This window comes from Adelges cooleyi, unplaced genomic scaffold (assembly GCF_023614345.1).
Source record: "Adelges cooleyi isolate 19-005CV unplaced genomic scaffold, UGA_ACOO_1.1 ACOO_flye_CR_arks_rails_tigmint_CR_PRNA_651, whole genome shotgun sequence".
NCBI lineage: Eukaryota > Metazoa > Arthropoda > Insecta > Hemiptera > Adelgidae > Adelges > Adelges cooleyi.
The window spans coordinates 5234059-5255447 of NW_026096352.1; the positions used below are offsets into that span (position 1 = coordinate 5234059).

A 21389-nucleotide genomic window follows, 5' to 3' on the forward strand; every position below is an offset into this window, starting at 1 on the left:
GGTTTCTTTAAGATTGTGTTTACTTTGCTTTTGTACTCGTCAAAAAATGTGCATTATAATAAAAAGTACATTAAATGAGGCTTCTCCCTGGGGATCAAGTCCAGTCGGAATGTATTTCAGATGTCCTCAGACGGTCTGGAAAAAGAAATTCATACATAACGGTAGATCTTCAGTATAGTGTAATCGGTATTAAAGTGGATGTAAAATATACAAAATTGTGAAATAATAATTCCATACGTCAATTAGTCTGTGTCTATTAAAAACATTTTTTGTTACTTCCCCCGCTAAAAAAAATCGATAGTAGCCTATTAAAAATAAAACCATAAGATTGCAGATCCCTAGATAAATATTTCCTCGTGAATTTTTATTTTGCAATTTTTTAACATGGAAAATTTAGATTTTTCATTTTAAAAATGTCAACTTGAACACTAATTAAAACTTTTACTGTTGAAAGAAAAAGTCTTAAAAATGAAATATGGCACTTTAAAATCATTATCTTGATTATTCATGATAAAGTTAAAGCTAATTGAACAGATAAAACTGATAGCTTGATCAATTGCTAGCAAAAAAATTCATCACGAAATCAAAAGTAAGAGTATTCGTTTTTAAGTGTCATTTTTAGCTTTAAGTAATTATTTTTTAAATTGAAAAAAATATTATTTCTTAAGTCAGAATTTATTTAATGAAAAATTAAAATTTCCTATGTTAATCGAATGCAAAACAATAATAATAATAATAAGGATGTACTTGTGCTAGTGATCTGTAATTTTAGAGATTTCTTATTTGAATAGAGTATAGACTATTTTCGATTGGACGGGTAAGCCGTAGGAAAAACATAAAAACATTAAGATAAAACCATTGTTGAGTCGTAGTGATAATAATTATTGCCAAGATAATATAACTAATTGAAGGCGCTCTAATGTTTAAAATTTAATTATAATTTAATGATATATTAATTATTACCACTCCATAATTTAAATGTATGCACCTAATAATAAGACATCGCTGTAGATAACTCTGCAGCAAAGTTTTCTGTCAAAACGATTTAAGAATTTTAACTATAATAAATATTTTATTGTAATTTAGCGTTTTAATACACCGTTTTAAAAATGTATTTCTGCACAATAACGTCATCCCGCATCATCGTTTTTTTTTTTTAATTGCCCCGTTAATAGCCTGATTCATAATTAATTTTCTAGAAAGTTTATGGGTATTTTTTTTTTTACGAAATTTGAAAAGAGATTCCTTTCAAGAGATCCAATTACTTATAGCTAGAACTTTAAGTTTATATTTTGGGTATGGCATCGTCTTGGCATTCAGCCCGTGTCCTTTAAGCCGTCAACGTAACTGCCGCAGGCGTTTAATATTCGACGCCTAGAGGGAATACAAAAAAAAAAAAATGAAAAATACCTACACGACCGTTTTCATTTAACAACGAAAAAGTGTCAAGCGCTGTCCCCTGTGAAAACAATCATTGCGTTACGGTTTCCGCTTTCCACTGAAAAACGTCAGATTTGTTTGCTTCTAACCGAATGCTTCTTCGTTGGGTTACACTGCATTCGAAGTGTAAGTAAACCGATATGGGCTAAACGTAACGTTGCTCTAACCCAATCGAGTATGATAAAATATATCAAGAGTGTTTTTTTTAGCCGGGCGAAGAAATAACTTTTGCCCAAAATAATGGTAGTTTTCGAAATTCAATTCGTAGTATCGAAACGACCAATTATAGAAAATATAGCGAATAACATTTGGAAATTAATATGTAAAGCTGGTTTAGTACCTACTTGGTAGGAAAAAAATAAGCGTGCTTAAGTTAATACCAAATAAACAATGAAAAATGGCGAATAGAGGAAATGGAATGAACAGTGGAGTTAGTACGCAGGGGCGAGAACAGAGGACAGAGGAGTAGTGAGTAATGGTGGGTGGATTACAAAAATAACAAGAGTAAGACCGATGGACACTAAGGTAAAATAAACAGCAATGGATTGACAAAAAAAAGTATATAAGTAGTTGTCGACTACAAGTTGTTGACAACTTGTGATGAGCAAAAAAAAAAATGTATATATATACTAATTGAAATTGAAGGGCCGGTGCAAGAAACGGTTATTTCCATATTTGAAATTGTTCAAGACGACAAAAAAAATACATTGTCCCATTTACCACAACTATTGGTGGGGCAAAAATTCGTTTTGTAATATCTTTTTGTAGGTAATACGTAGTCCGATTTTACTGTTTCATACACGAAAATGTAGGTAAAAATTTTCCCATGGACAATGAAAAACCCGTTTTTGATAAAAAGTGGAGATAGCCGGCACTTGCACCGGACCCTTCAGTTATTACTCTTAGAAGTATTGAGGTTCAAGTGTTCAACTTAGAAAACAATAGATAGCGTAATACTGTATTATCATACCAACGTCATCCGATACTGCGCGGCACTTTTAATTAATTTGGACGCCACAAAACAATGTCATGATAAAATATTATATCAAAAACCTACCTACAGTTCGTTCACACTTAGGCGTCGTCTGTCGACCCCAGTGCACTAATTTTATTTCTACACTTTTTTGTACAAAAAGCACTACCTACACGTGAAACCAATATGATATATTGTTGTCGGTTCATTCACAATATTTCGCTTGTTACTCACTATTTCGCAAATATATAAAAATTAATAAAAAAAAATTAAGTATTAATTATAACCACACATCCGTCTTAAACGTTAGCGAAACCCCTCAAAAGCCGAAACATCTTTTGTGCACTGCACCTACTGATTTTTTACAATAATTATTTGTACATAATTCAATTTTCACCTTTTCAAGATACAAATTATGTAATAATTATTACTAACAACACTTTAAATAAATTTAAAATTAGCATTAAAATACGTCAGCTATATTATTCGCTAAATCCGAACCTTATCTCAGAATTTATTATGGTCGCTAGTTTTTTTTTTTAATCGCCGTCGGAAGTCCTATAATACTGCTGATACATGATTTTTTTAATTTCAGGACTCTACGTTTGAATATATGTCTAAATTTGTTTTAAATTTAAGTTTTTTATCGTATTTTTTTTCTTAATTTCAATCTAATCTCGAAATTAATCTAGCAGATAATTTTTTTACCACTGAACATTTTACATTAGGTCTGTTCATCAGTTCTCATTAAAAAAAAAAAAAAAATAGGATAATAACTTCTATTTTAAATCAATTTTTGAAAATATTTTAAACATACTTGCATAAAATGCCTCAAAATGGTTTTTTTTACAACTTTAGGCAATTAAAATAAATAACTAAGGCGTCTCAGGTAAACTCTGAAACCAGATTCAAGAAAAAAATATTTTAAAAAGATGCTCATTGTTCCAAAAACATGTCAAATTTCATCGTACAAACGCATTAATCAAACATGTTTGTTTTTTTACGAATTTTTAAGAATTTTCACAATCATGCATGTTATAAGCAAGTTATTACATTATACTTTTTCAAGAAAATACTTTTTATAATGAATCCCATGACAATAAATTGTGCTATTTCGATTAATGTATTCTCGGGGTCCTCACAAAGATTATGTCAATCGGTCAATAGTATAACAGCAACGAAAGAACGTCGTGTAGTATGCTGTATGTAACTGTAATATTATATACACGTTAGTAATTAGTTATCTTCGATCCTCATTCGCACCGTGGAACTTGTATATGGGACACATAGGCAACCACTTTTCTTGGCCGCGCATAGTATGGACTAACCTAAATTAAAGATTATAGCCTTTCTCTTTTTGTGCGTTTATCGTCCGCGCTTAGCTTAACAGAGAAAGTTTCACCATGTATACATCAGGTGGCCTGTTGGTCTAGGGGTATGATTTTCGCTTCGGGTGCGAGAGGTCCCGGGTTCAAATCCCGGACAGGCCCGTAATTTTTTGTAGTTTTTATTGGCAACAATTCAATGAGTTCGTATACTTATCGCGGGCTTAGTTTTTAAACACGATAAAACTGATTTAGTTTATTTTTTCTGTAACCAATTTTCTGTGTTACCTTTATAGTAAAACAGTTTCCTTATATTAAGAAACACACACATATAACATACATATTATTATCATTGGCGGGCGCTCGGGGACAGCAAAAATGTTTTCAAAGGGTCCACCATATACTTTTTGCAGCTAATAAATTGGAAAAACACACGATCATTTTTGTTCGTCTATATTAAAATGGCGGTGAACAAATTATTTGTAATTGGATAAAGTAATTGACAAAAAAAAACAATGAAACTTGTGTTCTCAGGTTAATGATTTTTGTTTTGTTTGTCTTGTAAGCCGTTTGACATTCTGATCAGAATCCTGCACTTTTTCTTATAAATTTGATTTCGTTATATTTTATTTAGTATGATAATTTTATATTATGATTACCATAATCTACCTAGTACATTTGTTTTTTTTGTATGTTAATTTTGATATATAAATACAATGGTGTTGTTTTTGTTTTATGTGTAGTTTTTTTATTTAATTAAGTCACGAGAAGTATTTTATTTATAATATTCAACTATGTTTATAACTTTTCTTAAAGATTTAGAACACTTTTTTTCGCGAGCGAAGTGAGCGGCTTTGTACACGATAACTAGGTATTCAAGAGTATCGACTCCTCTTGAAATGGGCCGGTAGGACCTTATGCTGCACATGTAATTTAGATATTTTGCACTCATCTATGATTATTATATATTATATACCTATATTATTATGAAAAGTTTTGCTCTTACCCCGCTTAATTGTTTTTATAGTATAAAAGAAAGTTAAAAAATGTATTTTTGGCTTATCCCAAGCCAATTTACTATTTGAAGTATCAAAAAAAAAAACATTTTTACCGTAGGCTGATTATAAAAGAAAACATAAAAATATGTTTCTCCAAAATTTAAAATTATTCTAAAATTATATTAAAGTATAGAAATTGTATTTATAAAGACGAATGGCTCAAGACGTGATTGCGTTAGCATTACTGTCACTTGGACACTCCGTCACTTTGAGCACTCACCTCACTCTAAGCAATAAAATGTCTAAATTTTTCAACATTTCGTGACGAATAACGGCCATCCACCGCCATTTGAGGGTCATCCTAATTTATTTTTTATATTTGTACTTACAAAATATAGTATAAACATATTTAAACCTGTCAAAAGCCGACCCTGGTTTACCAAGTCATAAATGTCGATTTTTGTTCATTATTAGTTGTAAAAAATATTGTTTAATTTAATTTAAATTAAGTTTATTAGTATCATTAAGTTTTAAATTGAAATTATGCGTATTTAATGTGTGCAGTGTGCTCATGTAATTGCATGCACGGAAGGTATGCCATGTGTCATATTTTTTAAAACGACGGGAAATATAATATAGGTAAAACTATTTGATCAATCAACTTGCTCTTGAGATTTTCTGAAATGACGTAAAAACCTGTATTAGATGAACTAAATAATGTTTTTTTTTTCACGCTGTTTTTATAAAAAAAAAAAACTAAATTGTTCCTCTTCATAACTTTTTAGTTTTACACTTGAAAAAAACTTAGCTCATCTAATAATATATTATGTTATATTTTTATAAGGAATAAAATATGTTTTTTTTAAATAAATTTTCAATAAAAAATTTAGTACCCACTACACAACGCTTCCCGCAACATTGACAACAATCTTAAATTGCAATTCAACGTTTTTTTTAACTTTGTTGTACATTAAACCGACAATTTCGAAAATAGACACGATAATTCGTACGAACAAAATAACTCAAAATTAACATTATTAAAAGCTTCGTAAGCCAGTTTTTTCCCCATTTGCTCAAAATATATTTTTACGATTTCACGACAGAAAGTATAATGTTACGAATAATAAAAAATATATGATATAAAAAAACGCCTTTTTTTTTGGTAATGCCTAATCTGGGGAGGGTTCCGATTTCACATTACTTCCTCTTAAAATAAAATACTAACGTTTGAACTATGATCATATTAATATTAATACGAGATGACATCCTTCATTCACTGAGTATAACAGGTGTCCGTGAGGCGTGTGTATATTGTATAGGCGACTTGTATTATTGTGCGACTCATTTTTACAGTGCGGTCTGTGGATTGCCTACGTCTGCATGTTACCGGAGCAGCTTTCTCCCAACGAATCTGTTTAAAATGACTTAGTTCTCTCATAGTACTCACATGGCCTGTTGGTCTAGGGGTATGATTTTCGCTTCGGGTGCGAGAGGTCCCGGGTTCAAATCCCGGACAGGCCCATACATTTTTGCTTTTTTCAACGGTAAAATCACTTTACAGTGTCCGAACACATTCACCAGACCGGTGGGACCTGAGGCGATCCGAAACGAGGTCAAACCATCGTCTAAAGACTGAAAGCGACGGTAATGTTAACGCCCTTCCATGTACTAATATTATAATGTTATTTTTTTTTTGTCCTGGTATCTTAAATATAATAGTCACATTCAATACGGTTTATGATTTTTTTACTCTATCTAACGTTTTCAATAAGTTCTTAAACAACGTTCCAAAAGAGTCACAATCACAATTTTACCATACTTTTATATATAATTAGTTATTAAAATTATATTTGTCTTTATTTAACTATTATTTACAAGCCTATACCGTCAGCGTCTTATACATTTTTTTAACCTATAGATAGATAATTACCATAGTTAGTAAATTATATTACATGTAATATATAATATGGAATTTATGTAGCCGGCACTGGTATAATGGAATGTTAATAAAAATCAGAGAAAATATATAATCATTCTATAATATTCGGATTTTGAAAAATGACATTAATTAAAATGTAATGTACATCGGTTTCCGCAAAATTGTTTAATAAAATTAAGCCTAGTTAAAACTTCTTCAAAATAATATATTATAGGTACTTTTGGAGCATGTGTTTGCTTATGTTTAGCAGGTGACGTTTAATTTCAGTTATTCGTGAGTTATAAATTATAAGAGTAAATTGAGTAAATTATAAGAAAATAGATGATTAACGGTAACAAATTTTTCACGAAGAATAGAAATGATAACTTTACAAAACCGCGGAATGATTTTACTATGATATTAAAAATAGTAATAATCACTTTTTTGATGATTTGTTACCTTCGAACTATGGCTGTACAATTTTTGGGAAAGTAAAACTACTAAAAATAGAATAAGACTTCGGCTATTAGAAACACAAGTTTTACTAAATGTTCAATATTGAACTAAAGTAACTTTATGGTGAATGTATGCATGAACGGTAAAATAGAGTGTCAAGAGGTATTATATTACATGAATAATACATCTGATATAATATAATATATTCATATGATACGTTTTGGGCTGTCAGATTAACTGTAGAATTCGGATTAGTTGTCAGTTGTTTCGGCCACAATTATTCGTTGGTTAAGTTATAGGGTCTATACACTGGCTTGGTGTCTGTGCATGTGTAATGGTCTTAGGAATTAAGCGCAGAGGAGAGTAGTGGTTCTGCTTAATCACCCACAATTAGTCTTAGAGTCTGAGAGACATTTTGTTCGTCCCATTACGACTAACTGGTGCAAATGTTGGTAACGGCGATTTTAAATTTCATACACTAATTTCAGGTAAGACCAAGCTCGAAATAAACGATTTATGAACTCAAGTCTAAAAAAACAAATTTTAATAATTGCAACATCAATATGATATCACTTGTATTATTGGTGAATGAAATAATCATTTTATTCACCAATAATACAAGTAAAAATCTGACGGGTTATAATTGTTGAAACAATTAAATGGTTAAGGCAATGATGACCTATGACAGGAAGGGTACAATAACGACAGTTGAGGTAGACCGGTTGAGTAAATATTAATTTATCTCTTATTTATACGACTTCTTATTTCGTTCTAAATGCTAATAAAAGGACAAATGCTATAACTGTCGTTTCTGACTGTGCGTATAGGCCACAACTTACTGTATGTCTGTATATACACGATAGATATTGGTACAAAGTGGTGTTATTCAAGTGCGAGAGAGATTTTTCACTTCCGGTGCGCGTTTTATGTTATGTTACTCCCGACTGTGATATCAAATTTAAAAGCAGTAACATGTAACATCAAAAATGTTTTTTTTTTTTACTGTCTGTACACAATACATTTTATCCTTCGGACAAACTAACTTAGCATTTTTATCGATCAAAAATTGAACGATACATCCACGATTCTAATGAAGTATAAGTTTACTTCTTTTCAACTCGAATTGAAAATACAAAATCTGTATTAAAATTTGCATTAGATGGTTAAAACCCCAAACATAATTTATGAATAAGTGAATAACACTGTATACTTATGTACAGAATAAACGATTATCTCATTTTAGTCATCATTCAATGTGCTAATTTTAGAGCGAGTTATATTTTTTATGTTACTTTTAATTTGCTCTTCGCGTGTACACGTAATACTATATTATCACATTAATGCTGTATTATTTTAGTCTGTGCTTTATATTATTTCAACTATATTTTTAATGTGTGTCAGATTAGTTTAAGCTGTAGTTAAAGTGTTGTCGAAAAAATTCAATTACAAAGTACTCCCTCTTGACTTTTTAACTAAAATAAGTACTTCGTAAAACAATATACTATATTATTACAATATTCTAAAGAAACTGTATTCTACGATCTATGATTAAGCAATGCGCTACACTTAGTTAGACAACAATAATTGCCAATACTGAAGTTAATTGATGATCGACGGCTGGACCAGTTTCGTGCAGTCCGATAGCTATAAAATAGGTATATATACATAATATTATACAGGGTGGTAAATTTATAACTACACAGTTGTAATTATTTTAAGAAAAAATGATTGCCTTACGATAAATTAAACACACTGTATATATGTGCGTCGGAGATGAAACGAAAATTGTTTTGATGTAGAGACTAGCACGTTTGTACATACTTAAACTTGAATGGACACAGGTCGCCTATCTATCTCACGCAAGACAATGCGAATTTCAATTAGGTACATCTGTTAAGTTTATGGGAAATATAATCCACCGGTGAATAGTTATTTAAATGCGTCTGTCGATTATTTCATTGAGTAAACTGTGCAACAGTACCCATTTCAAATTTGATAAACGTTGTAACAGTAGTATAAGAAGTGACACATTGTATCTCAATGGTATCATCAAATATGAATGACTAGGTTTGACGTTTTTCAATTAGGAAATTGAATTACTCGACAGCAGAGTTGATGTTGTAAATGCGACGGTACAAAATACAACCGTGGTGAATATTGATAACAAATATGTCCATCTATCTAAAGAGGTATTTTAACACAAAACAGCAACATGGTCCAGATGAAGAAACCTATGTCAAACTATTTGACGTCCACAAACAATGGGAACTAGATAAAGCTAAAAGACAACAACTATCAATTATTAGCTGTATATTACATTGCTTAGATAATAATAATACAATAAAGTATAAGGTAATGCTTATAGTATAATAATAAAGGAGTATGACAAATAGTGCTGTATCCAAATCATAAAATTATGATACTATAATATATTTGAAACTGAATACAGTATTACACTTTATATTATTAATTAATTTAAAAACTATAACTTCCAAACAGTTGACCGATAAAAAGTTTGCACAAACTATTTTTACAATTTAATAATACTGAATCTATAAGAAAACTCTACTCAAATTATAAGTATAGTAGGAACAAACAACCATGAATACAATATTTTAATTCAAGCATATAAAATATTATATTGAATTTTAAAAGTATAAGAATGACATTGCATATTATAAAGAATAATTGAAAACAATAAATCATTAAAAAATTATGCATTAAAAATTTGTGTTTTTTTGTTAAATCTTTAAAAGAAAATTCTAGTACCTAAACTTAGGGTTGTACTACGTTTCTTATTGAATAGCGATTAACACTACCAAGTACAATTAGAACACTCTGAGATCATTATACTTTTAAAATAAACTCTTTATCATACTTTTATACAATAAATTGCGATTTACTAATAGTAGGTACTACGGAGGCCATGGTATACATTTACCGACTATTACATGTTGTTTAAAGATTTATATTGTAATATGCAAATTAATTTGGAAGGTGTTATTTAGCACAATCATTGCTTGGCAAAATATCCGTAAACAGAATCAAGGAAATCTAGTTACTATATTAAATATTAGTAAACAACAAATTGGGTAAAAGTATTAAAAATAGAATAAAGTAATAATAATAGAAAAATCTAATATTCTAACATGATATCGTCATGACAAATTTTATCCAGCGAATTATTCAGAAGCAAATTATTATCTAAATATTAATAGTGGGTATTTATAATAATTACAATTAATATTTTTTCAACTGTTTATCGTTTGTGAAAAATACTAAATCGTAGAGTGTTATTCTATATACAAATGCGTTGCATTTTTATTTTGAAAAATAGCACGATTCAAAAACTTGAATTTATACTGGAAAGTAACTATGAGGGTTGGTAACAAGGAAAAAGCATGCTAAGAATATTTTGGGCCAATACATTTTTAAAAATATCACATGACCATTTTCTAAAATTCTGATTAAGCGCAATACATGTTAGAACCGTAAATATACTGCCTAAATTAACAAAACCAACGTTTAATAATTCACATTAAAAATATTTCTATTTAAATATTAAGAGCATTTTTAATATTCACTGACATTAAAGAAACTGTGGCTCGAGTCCCAACCGAAAACTGTATTTCGAGTGATAACAAATTAGGACCGTCAACAATGTAACTTTAGAGAATATATAAATGTGTACTGAAAATATGTTGAGTGCTTTAATGGCTATAATACAATTGTTTGTAGCCTTTGATTTATTATGGAAAATATTATGTTTTCCTGTAAAAAAAATTGTATTTATAAATGATATACAACAAAAAACCACATAAACACTTTTGATATAAAGTATCTTTATTACGAAATGATTAAAACATACTTTACTATTCTGTTTAACTAAATTTGCTTATCATTTTGTATGTAACAATAAACTGCTAGTTTGTACTTTAAAGATTTAAGTACGCTCTAATTTTTAAAGTGAAATCACTTCATTCTTGATTTTTTCGGGACTTTTATTTCTTCCAATTAACTTACTCTAGAGTCTGGTTTATTTTAATCAAGCGGTCCAATCAAATAGTAGTTACATTAATAGGTATTATAAAGGGGAGACAAACGTTAACAATATTTAAAAATAATAGCCCTTTTCATAAATAGTGCACAAACAGCGTACAGAAAAATACTGAGTATAATAATATCCAAACGCTAGTGTTGTTTTCTTATTCTTCTTCAAATTTGAGATTAGCTCAATAATTATACTTCTACTTGACTTTAAGAACAAATTTAAAAAGCCACCACCTTTTTTTTACTACCATTGTAGACTATTGTAACATTATACCCGTTTCAGTATTGTTTAAATGTGTTTTTAGTGTACGATTACTAGGGCAATATTGTCAACTTGTAATCAAATAAAATGTACATGTAGGAGTCAGCATATACTAGAAAATAATGAGAACACAAAAATTGAAAATGATTTCAAGTACTAATGATAATTACTCACGGACACTAGAATAAAGGAAACGTTTGAAAGGGCTAAAGGTAGGCAACAATAATGTAATTGCGGGCTTCTGCGTCTCATCACATTGTCATCGGCTTTCCCGTATTACCATTATTTTATATTATTAATTATACACTTTTTGTTACATCCATAATTGGATTGACTGTTTTTCCGGGTTAGAAATTAGTTTATACAAATATAATATATTCTATAGATTTTCCATAACAAATTTATAAAAAAAAAAATTTTAATACAGTCTATTTTTGATACATCGAATTTAACAGTAATTAATTTGTAATTATTTTGTTTTTAGAAACCTATATATTTTCCTTGTATTTGTTTTGCTACTATTCTTGAACAAGCCCATTCCCATGTCCTAACTTGAAACTGTCAACCACATAACTTACTAGAATTGCCAAAAATTATATCTTCTTAGTTCATATCATTGCCGATTACTCTATAGCTATAATTTTTTGGGGATCTTCTACTTCCCTTTCTACTCCAAATCCACACTATAAATTTATTTCAACTTCTGAAACTAACTACATAATATGATTTTACTTGTTCGTATAGTTTTAATAATCTTACTTGTATTTAATACCTTTATGAGTTACCCATTTTTTAAAATATATTTTTATAACGAAAAAGATTATTTTTTGGACAACATTTATAATGACCTGGGTTCCTGAAAATTTGTCCTGCGCAAAACCATTTTCGCAGATAGATTGCGTGTGGCTAAAAGTTGGATAACTTTTTAAAAAAAACATAAAATATTTTTAAAGGTAACATTAGCGAATTATGTCGTTATTATATTTGGATTTAATATATTTTATTTTTCTATTTTAACATTTTTTAAATGTTATGACTAGATCCCGGAAGTACGTCCATTTACAAGTTTACATTGAATGGTTAAAAAAATAGCTGGATGAGCTACAAATTTGAGTTACATTAAAAAAAAAACCAAAAACTGTTTTGAATATTTTAGCATATTTCCGAGTTTTTCATATTTTTTAATATGTTCAATATATTTTTATCACAATGTACCAATAAAATAATAAAAATATAAAATAATATTAGCTGAAAAAGAAAAAAAAGTATTGTGTTTATTTTATTTTGTTTTTTCCAAAATACATTTTATTTTTTATAATTAAAAAATATTCTTACTTAATAATTCTTCGAATTTTTGGTTACAATATTAGTCTTAACGTAATAAACAACTAAAAAATATTTTTTTAAATAAAATGATAGCAAATGATTGAGTGCTTATTGAGGTTTTTTTTAGTGCATGAAATATAAGTATTTTTTGCGCATAAATGCATGCATATATTGGTTATTTTTAGAGCATAATATACTTCCGGGCCCTAATGATGACTATATATTTCCTATTATTACAATTTGTATACTTTAGAGTTTTGATAGTCTGTTGACTAGACGGTCGACTTAATCGACTAGACTTCTCTTTGCAAACATGTAATACTCGAAAGTATACAGCTCAACGAGAGACGAGTTAGGTTCACGAAAAATAATACTTTTCGTCGACGAATATGGGAATTCGCAACAAAAAAAACCCCGCTTTCTCAAAGCCTACATAGAATCGACGGACATTGGATGTGCTAGAATTATTTAAAGTAAAATAATACCGATACGGTTTTTTGAATGGGGTAGGAAACCGGTGCGCCGCCGTCTGCAAGTATGTTAAGCGTAATAATTTTGCATATTATTTTGTCGTGTACTCACTACTGTAGTCGGCCGAGAGGAAACAGCACGTGGGGCCGCCTGTCAGACTACACCGGAGGCGTGCTACTGAACGGCGTGTTGTGCTTGGACCGAGGGACCGTCTTTGCGACCCTCGTGGATTCAGGTACTATGACCGTGCGGCTTGGGGCGCGAGCGCGTGTCGGCGTGCACGAGACGAGTGACTACGACGACCGCGACCAGACCACACTGCCAACACGCGTTTCCAGAGTTCTTGTACGCCGCCGCCGCCGCCACCGCTGCCGGTTAATTATTGTCCCTGACAGGTTAATGCGCAAAACCGAACCCACGGCTAGCCCGTTTCCAATGGCCATCACACTGTATGTATGTTACACTAATCATACTACCATAGGATAGAGTCTGAGAAATCGGTTTTTACTCGACGGTGCACACAATTATTATTCTTCGGTGTACCTGTAGGCAAACTTCTCAGGTTCTCGGGTTATGGCCGTATCGAGCAGGACTAGAGCGAACGTTAATCAGAGCCCGGCTGCATTGGTCACATAGACGCGAAAGTTATATCTCGAATTTTATAAATACGAAAAAAAAAAGCCAGTACAGTCGGGCCGAGGCATAGGTGGGGGCGGAGCATTATATTAGGACCAGGAAAGTAAAATAAATCTGTATGAATTATTACAATTGAAAGTGATAAAATCACTTTCAAATAAATGCTTCGATGGAAACCTCAATGGTAATAATACAAATATGGATAAAAGCATTTTAATAATGTATTTTTAGTACTAAGGCAGATACGATTAGGATTGATCGTCTGCCTAAAAAAATTGATTGTCATAGTTACCCATATACATCGTAATTAACATTATAATGCAAATATTTTCAAATACCTATTAACAGTCAAAGTGTGATTTGACTTTTCTTTTAGTTTTTACTTAATAAAAAAAGTTTAACTAGAGATTTTTGAAAACATTGTATAAATTATAGTGCCATTCTAGATCTACCTCAGGTTTAATTTTTAGACCTTAAACTCTAAAATTTCACTTAAAAAGCTAAATGAAAAAAAAGTTTCCACTCCTTCAAGAGATATGGGTTTATGATGTAGTTTAATTTGTCAACGTTTATCAGTAGTACTATGTCTAAAAAGTATTCCATACACATTTAGAACCAATTCGACTATTTTGAAAAAAATTATAAAACGCCGTAATTTGAATTAATTGTTTTTTTATTTGTAAAAAAACAATATCTTCCTACTTCCGCATCAAAGATAAAAAATACTCTATTCTATAGTATTTATATAGACGCAATCCTTTTTGACAACTTTAGGAAAGAGTGGATTTTTTACAACTGAAAAATTACAACTGTTAAAAGCTTGCATAAATCTTAAAATACTAGCGTCAAAATAGGACACATTTAACAATCTAAAAATTTCAAGACTTAATAGAATAGAGAATAATATAGTTAATAGAGAAAGGCAAACCATATAACAAACGCACTTAAGTAAAATCTGTTTTACCGTGCTGACACTATATACTGTAATGTATTAACTAAATCTTAAAATATAATCAGTATAAATTAACTTTTTTAGTAATATCATTTTTAACAAAGCGCATAAAGGTAATTGGATTATAATATTAATATTTGAATTGCAGACATTTAAATTGCAACGAAAACTGTATTTCGAGTGATAACAAATTAGAACCGTCAACAATGTAACTTTAGAGAATATATAAATATGTACAGAAAATGTGTTGAGTGCTTTATTGGCTATAATACAATTGTTTTTAGCCTTTAAATTATATGGAAAATATTATGTTTTCCTGTAAAAAAAAAGAAAAAATATGAAAAAAATTGTATTTATAAATGACATACTACAAAAAACCACATAAGTTACAGTTTCAATGATATGATCATAAATCATTATAGTAATGATCCTGAGATTTCAACCGTATACAAGTATAGTTTTTTTTTAACAGTTTAATTTAACATTTATATTTAATTTAAATTTTAAGTACCACAATTCTTTCATTTAAAATAAAATGCTTAATAATAAACACAATATTACATATTGAAAAATATAATTTTTTTTTAAACATTTTTATCAATAATACTTAGATATCTGAAAACAAAATTTTAAATTCGAATTTCATTATTTATTGAGTTTAAAAATGAAATATAATATGTGCTGTATAAAAATATACATACACAATAAAATACCTAGAGAAGCCGTTTTCGCTGTATTGCCTATCGTTGTTGGGACGCCATGATAATATCATATAATGCCATTGAGTATTTATATAATATAACATAATATATTCAATGATAATACATTATAATATAATATCAGTTTCATTACCCACAACGTTGGTGTCAATTGCAAGGTGGTTGTGCTCAAATTATCTCAATTTCACCATCGTCTTCATCGTGCCACTAACCGTCTTGATCACAGTTTGTCAAGGTCCTTTCTGCGAGTCGGTTATAATTTGGTAATATTAATGTTTTATAATATAAGATGACTTATACTAACTTTATCGTAGCCCAGTGCTATACAATGATGTAAGCTTCATTACGCTAAAATATTGTTATTATATAAATTAAATAATATTATGTATTGATCATCCTTAGTAGGTTATTTAAGGCATTCAACGCAAAAAAAAAACATCAGTTGTCAGAAAAGCCGGTCATAACTTGATAATATATGACACATCATAATTACTTACCACGAATTTTATTGACGAACAATTTTATAATTTTCAGCCAATGTATGACGCGGGGTCGCAAAAGGGATTATTGAACGAAGCCATCTGCCATGGACCTCATGGTACGGAGGCCTCTAACGAAAAGTAAAAACATCATATAGAAATAAAAAAAATATGTTTACCTGTCATCCGATAAAGTGTTATTATTGACAATCTTCTTGATATGTTATAAATTATAATCATTGATTATAAATAATATAGATAGCCCACTGGCATGTAACTTTTGTTGCGCGTAAATTGTTGCCGTTGTAGAGCGCTTTGTACTGTTTTTAGTTATGGCGGTAAGTACCGTTAGCGCTGACGATCGTCGCGCAAGCGCACTACGTCGTTCCTGGCTGTATTGAGCCTGCGCGTCGATCGTTTATCTACCGCCATAACTAAAAACAGTATAAAGCGCTCTCAATCAATGGTTTTAATGTTTAATTTTTAAAATAATGAACTATTACACGGGTGTTTGATAGTGATAATCTAATAGGGACAAGGGTATAAGGAATGTATTACCAACTGACATTAACATTTAAAAGTGAACGTCCCGATATTATATGAATCGATTAATGCTAAAAGAGCTATAGTCCATATTTTAACAAAAATTAGTTTTTTATAGTTTCTGGTTAACATTACTTCAAAGCATAGGGGCCTCTTGTGTGTTAATTTGTTTTACAAGTTGATAAAACTGTGTATAATACAAAACAAGATCAATAAATTATGTAAAATTCATAATTTTGTAATTTAATATACAAAATGTTGTCAAAGAAAAATTGTAAAAATTATAGAAATAATGTTTTTGTAGATTTCTTAACGTTTAATAATAATACCTAAAAGTAATTGGAAAAATTCAGGGCCCCGCCATCCGTTTGTCCTAGGCACTGATGCGCCGTCTCAATGTTTGGTCTTTATACACTCTGTGCAACGAGAGAACGCACCTGCGTTACTCCTGTCTGCGCAGGCGCATATGTAAGTAACGTATTATGGTTTCTGCGCAAGACCGTTTTCTCGTATCACGGAGTATATAATCTTATTTACAAATCGACCAATAAAGATAAACCAAACGATTAACGTACACAGTCTCTATGAGTAGTGTCTACCACGCGAAACGAGTGGTCGGTTCAAAACGGCTTAAAGGCGAGGTCATTGCGACAGAACCGGGGTTCAATGATGTTGTTGTATCAATCGTCGACGACATTTAGTACATAATGTATACCTTTGCGGGATCGAGACGGATTTACAGTGGTCACAGGGTAGGCGGTTTGACATGACGGGACTTTGGAGGCGGCGGGTAAACAGTTTGTGAGCGACTGCGGGGCGAGATGGATGAGCGCGGAGAGGTCGAGTACGAACGTTCGTGCAATAGCAATCGTGTCGATTCTCTGGGGGAATTAAATACTAAAATTGGGTAAAACTCTTTTCCCTTCGAACGCGCTACTCGACGCAGCGTATGTGTGAGTGTGTGTACACTATAGGTGCACAATGAATTGCATACAATAATAACAAAAATAATAATTGTATTCCCGCGGTGAATGTGAGTGTGTGTGTAAAACTGTCTACACATACCTCTAAATGCTCCCACTTGATAGGACTGAACGATTCGTCGAGTTATTATTTTTTTTTCAAATGGGGAATTGCCATAATAGTGACAAACTTTTAATGTATTTTATTTTTTCTATAGTCTCGCGATTTTAAAGGAATTGAAAGCGGTCGGTTTTATTTTTGTTGGACGTTTTAGACTTAAACGCCTGACAAAACTACGCCTACATAGAATGGTCCGATTATAATACAGTAAAAATATTCGAGCTCTCATAAGTCAAAGGCCTCTTTTCACGTTACTGTGGTAATCGATTTTTGATATTTCAATTAAAATTCTGTTTTTAAATCCTATTTGAATTTACTCGTATCTAATTTTTAGTATCCTCATTATTGTAAGCAAAACAGTTATTCAAAAAACAACTTCCACAATAACTTGGTAAAAAGGTCGATGAGCTTAAATGTTTTTACAGCACTAAAATTCGATCATTCTTAGTAGGCGTAATTTTATTATTTAGGCTTTTAGGTCTAAAATAAACCATAAAAGGTTTAGTTATTCAAAAAATTATAAGAAATCAAATTTTTAGCCTGAAGATTATTCAAAGTATTGTGTAAATAAAATTATATGGCCGACATTTTTTTGTTATATATAGTTTAAAATCTTCTCTATGGGGGATAAAATACCGATTTTTGATTTTATGCTTATATTTTTTTTTAAAAAATTAAAATTTAAAATTTAAACGACGCGTATGTTCATACTTGTAAGAAAAAAAATCTGAATCCAAAACCTGTACCGTTACACGCCGTTATCGAAACGTAATACCTACTGCAAGTTGCCTATACCCTTATCTCGTCCGTGTATTCGACAACCGAGTACAACAATACGGCACGCCGCGCTACTTTCCATTGTGGTAGTCATGCACAAACAATGCACAAGGAACCCCTTGAACAGCAGCAGCTCACCCGAGTGTTACTCCATATAAACGCACCGAGTTCCATTTTAATGACTCTTCATGTCCACGGCCGAGTGGATCCAAGATAGCGTTTTTTTTCTCTCATCGGTAAAACCTATATAATCGTGTGACGCGCCGGACGAGGTCGTTATATGGACGGCAAGATACGCCCTACCCGACAAATTGATAATCCCAGATAAATAATAACAGTATAATATTATACGACCTAGGGTGGTTTTACGGTGAATCATTTTGCAACGGTTCACTTCACTTTCAGCGTGCCGGTAAAACCTTTTCGGCTATTTTTTTTTTATAATACGGTCGAAAAAACGATGCGTTGTATAATTTCTGAAAACGGATCCCTTTAAATGTTTGATTTTTCCGTCTTTTGAAATCTAGACAAAGAATTGACTTTTTGAAAGGTATTTGACAAAAAAAATATTTTTTACCTATATATAAGACGTCTAGTTTCAAAACCATTAACCAGCCAAAAGACAAAACGGGTTTTTTTAAGTGGCTACACTGTATTATATGGTATGTTAAACAATTATTGAATGTCAAATAAAGATTATAACTAACTCAAACTGTGTTGGGAAAATCTTGGTTCGTTTTAAAATCGCCCATCTGAAGAAATTATTTGTTGTTTGTAAACATTTACAAAAATTGCTTATAGCTGGTTTTGAAACTAGACTCCTCATATTATTCATTAAAAACTATTAAGGGTAGTTTATTTAAAGATATGACACTCAATTTCTTTTTAAGTAATTGCAATTTTTCTATTTAAAAATATTTTTGTTTATGTTAGTTCACAATAGTAGATAGTATTCAAATTTGTATCTTTTTAATTTTTTTTACAGAGCTTTATCTACTTTGAAAACTTAAATGGTAACGTGTATAGTTATGTAATTTTTTAAATTATAAAATATAAAATAAAGTTATAAAGTTTAAAATGTAGGAGAGGCGGAAGGGTGGAGTGTAGTATCATTTGTATCATCGCCCATTATTCAACCACACTCCACCTCCTGTATTGGATTTTTAACTTTAGTAAGCTTAATAGTAATTATCTAAAACTAGTTTAACTCGTTCAGTCAACATTTTCAGCAAATTATTCTTGCTTTAAAACGTGTGATGGTTTTAATTAGGTATTGTTGTACATTTTTATGTTTAATAATTACCCAGAGAGGTGTTGCTTTTTTAAAATACACGTTTAGTAATTCGTTTATAAACCAATATTATTTTTAATTTAATTCCAATTATTGTAAATTTTCAATTTAACACAAAGTACTATGTGTTAACAATGTTATCTGTTTGTTTTCCTTGTCTCTAAAATATTTTTTACGAAAAGCATTAATTTTTTTTTCCATTTGACGTTCAGACATAATCTTCTTCCAGCTCATTCTAGTTTTTTTTTTAACACTTTTCCTTTTTGACCACTGTACAACGAAAAAGTGATTTGCAATTTTGAACACATCATTGTCTTGCTCTTGAGCTTCATACATGTGAAAACTTTTTATATCATTCATCTATCAATAAATTTGATTTCAATTAAATTAATCGACCCTAATAGAAATTGACTGGCTTATAAGTATTAAATAACTTTTATCGATAGCAATTAATACATTAACAACAAACAACACTGTATTAATAATTGTACAATATTTTTAACTCTACCCGTCCCTTCTCGTTTTCACTAGTATACCTAGTACAAGAACAAAGCCGAGGGTATAAGTATTTTATATTATATTTAGGGCTTACCGATTATTTCTGATTAGTTTTACAGATGACTGGCGTGTCATTCATATGCGAACGCGCATTTATACGATTAGTTCAAACCAGTGGTTAAACTATAATTTACGCCTTAATTGGATTTCAACGGGCCCGAGTTATTACTAAGAATACAGGGCGATCCATAGCGTATAGAAAACTCGAATGTTCTACATAGACAGTGTTTTGGCACGGTTGAAGAAACGATATTATCATCAATAAATGTAATACCTATTGTCTTAAACAAAATAGTTATTAATTATACACCTTTGGTTGTCTCCAAAATTCTAGCAACATACAAATCATTTAAATGTAAATCTATGTATATAACTAGATTTTACTAAAATGATATTCTGAAAAAAATACTACGTTATATCTCTTTATCTACTGCCATTTTTAAATGCTTAGAACTCAAACAATCGTATTTTACTGTAATTATTTTGCAGCAAATATAATATTTTGATTATAATATAATTGGTACGTTGTCTTGGCCCTAATGAATCACCCGGTATACACGAGAACACGTATTAATGTTTCATCATAAAGTACCTGCACAAAACATTTATAGGGGATTATGCCAAATTATTATAATAATACTACCAATAATCCGGGAACCGCGCAAAGATAATTTATATTACTTAACGTATCTGGTCGTTGCAGACTTACAGTGTGTAATACAAGTGTTAAAGCAAAATAATTTTACCTGTTTAATATTTTGTAAATTCAATTTGTAATAAGCAAGTTTGCAGATTTTGCACTCCATACAACAAATTAAGAAATTGGTATTGTATTATGTATAACATTATTATTCACATTGTCCAGGTAATAAGCATAAAGATATTATATATATTTAAAATGTTACTCAGATATCTCTATTCTCTGATATATGTAGTGACCAGAATAGAAATAAAAACGCCAAGTCCTACTTAATAATTAGTTTTGTAATTATATTTATCAATTATAAGTACTAAATATTTTATTATTTACAAAAATCAATACAGTTAAAGTTTTCATTAAGTAAATAACCACGAGAAAAAAATGTATTCTGATTGTGTTTTTGCATGAACGGGGTCAGTATATATATATATA

The 21389-nt window shown here is 30.4% G+C and overlaps 1 protein-coding gene and 2 non-coding genes across 3 annotated transcripts in view; 2 read left to right on the top strand and 1 right to left on the bottom strand.

Moving 5' to 3' along the window:
* Nucleotides 1-13451, bottom strand: part of LOC126844468 (carbonic anhydrase-related protein 10) — an 85887-nt gene extending 72436 nt beyond the window's left edge. The window contains exon 1 of the mRNA XM_050582687.1: nt 13331-13451. The gene's annotated coding sequence lies outside the window, so the exon portion shown is untranslated. The remainder of the gene's footprint in view (nt 1-13330) is intronic.
* Nucleotides 3832-3903, top strand: Trnap-cgg (transfer RNA proline (anticodon CGG)). The gene has a single exon. It is a non-coding gene; the product is annotated as a tRNA-Pro (tRNA).
* On the top strand, nt 6186-6257 carry Trnap-cgg (transfer RNA proline (anticodon CGG)). Its single transcript has one exon. It is a non-coding gene; the product is annotated as a tRNA-Pro (tRNA).
* Nucleotides 13452-21389: the final 7938 nt, after the last annotated feature.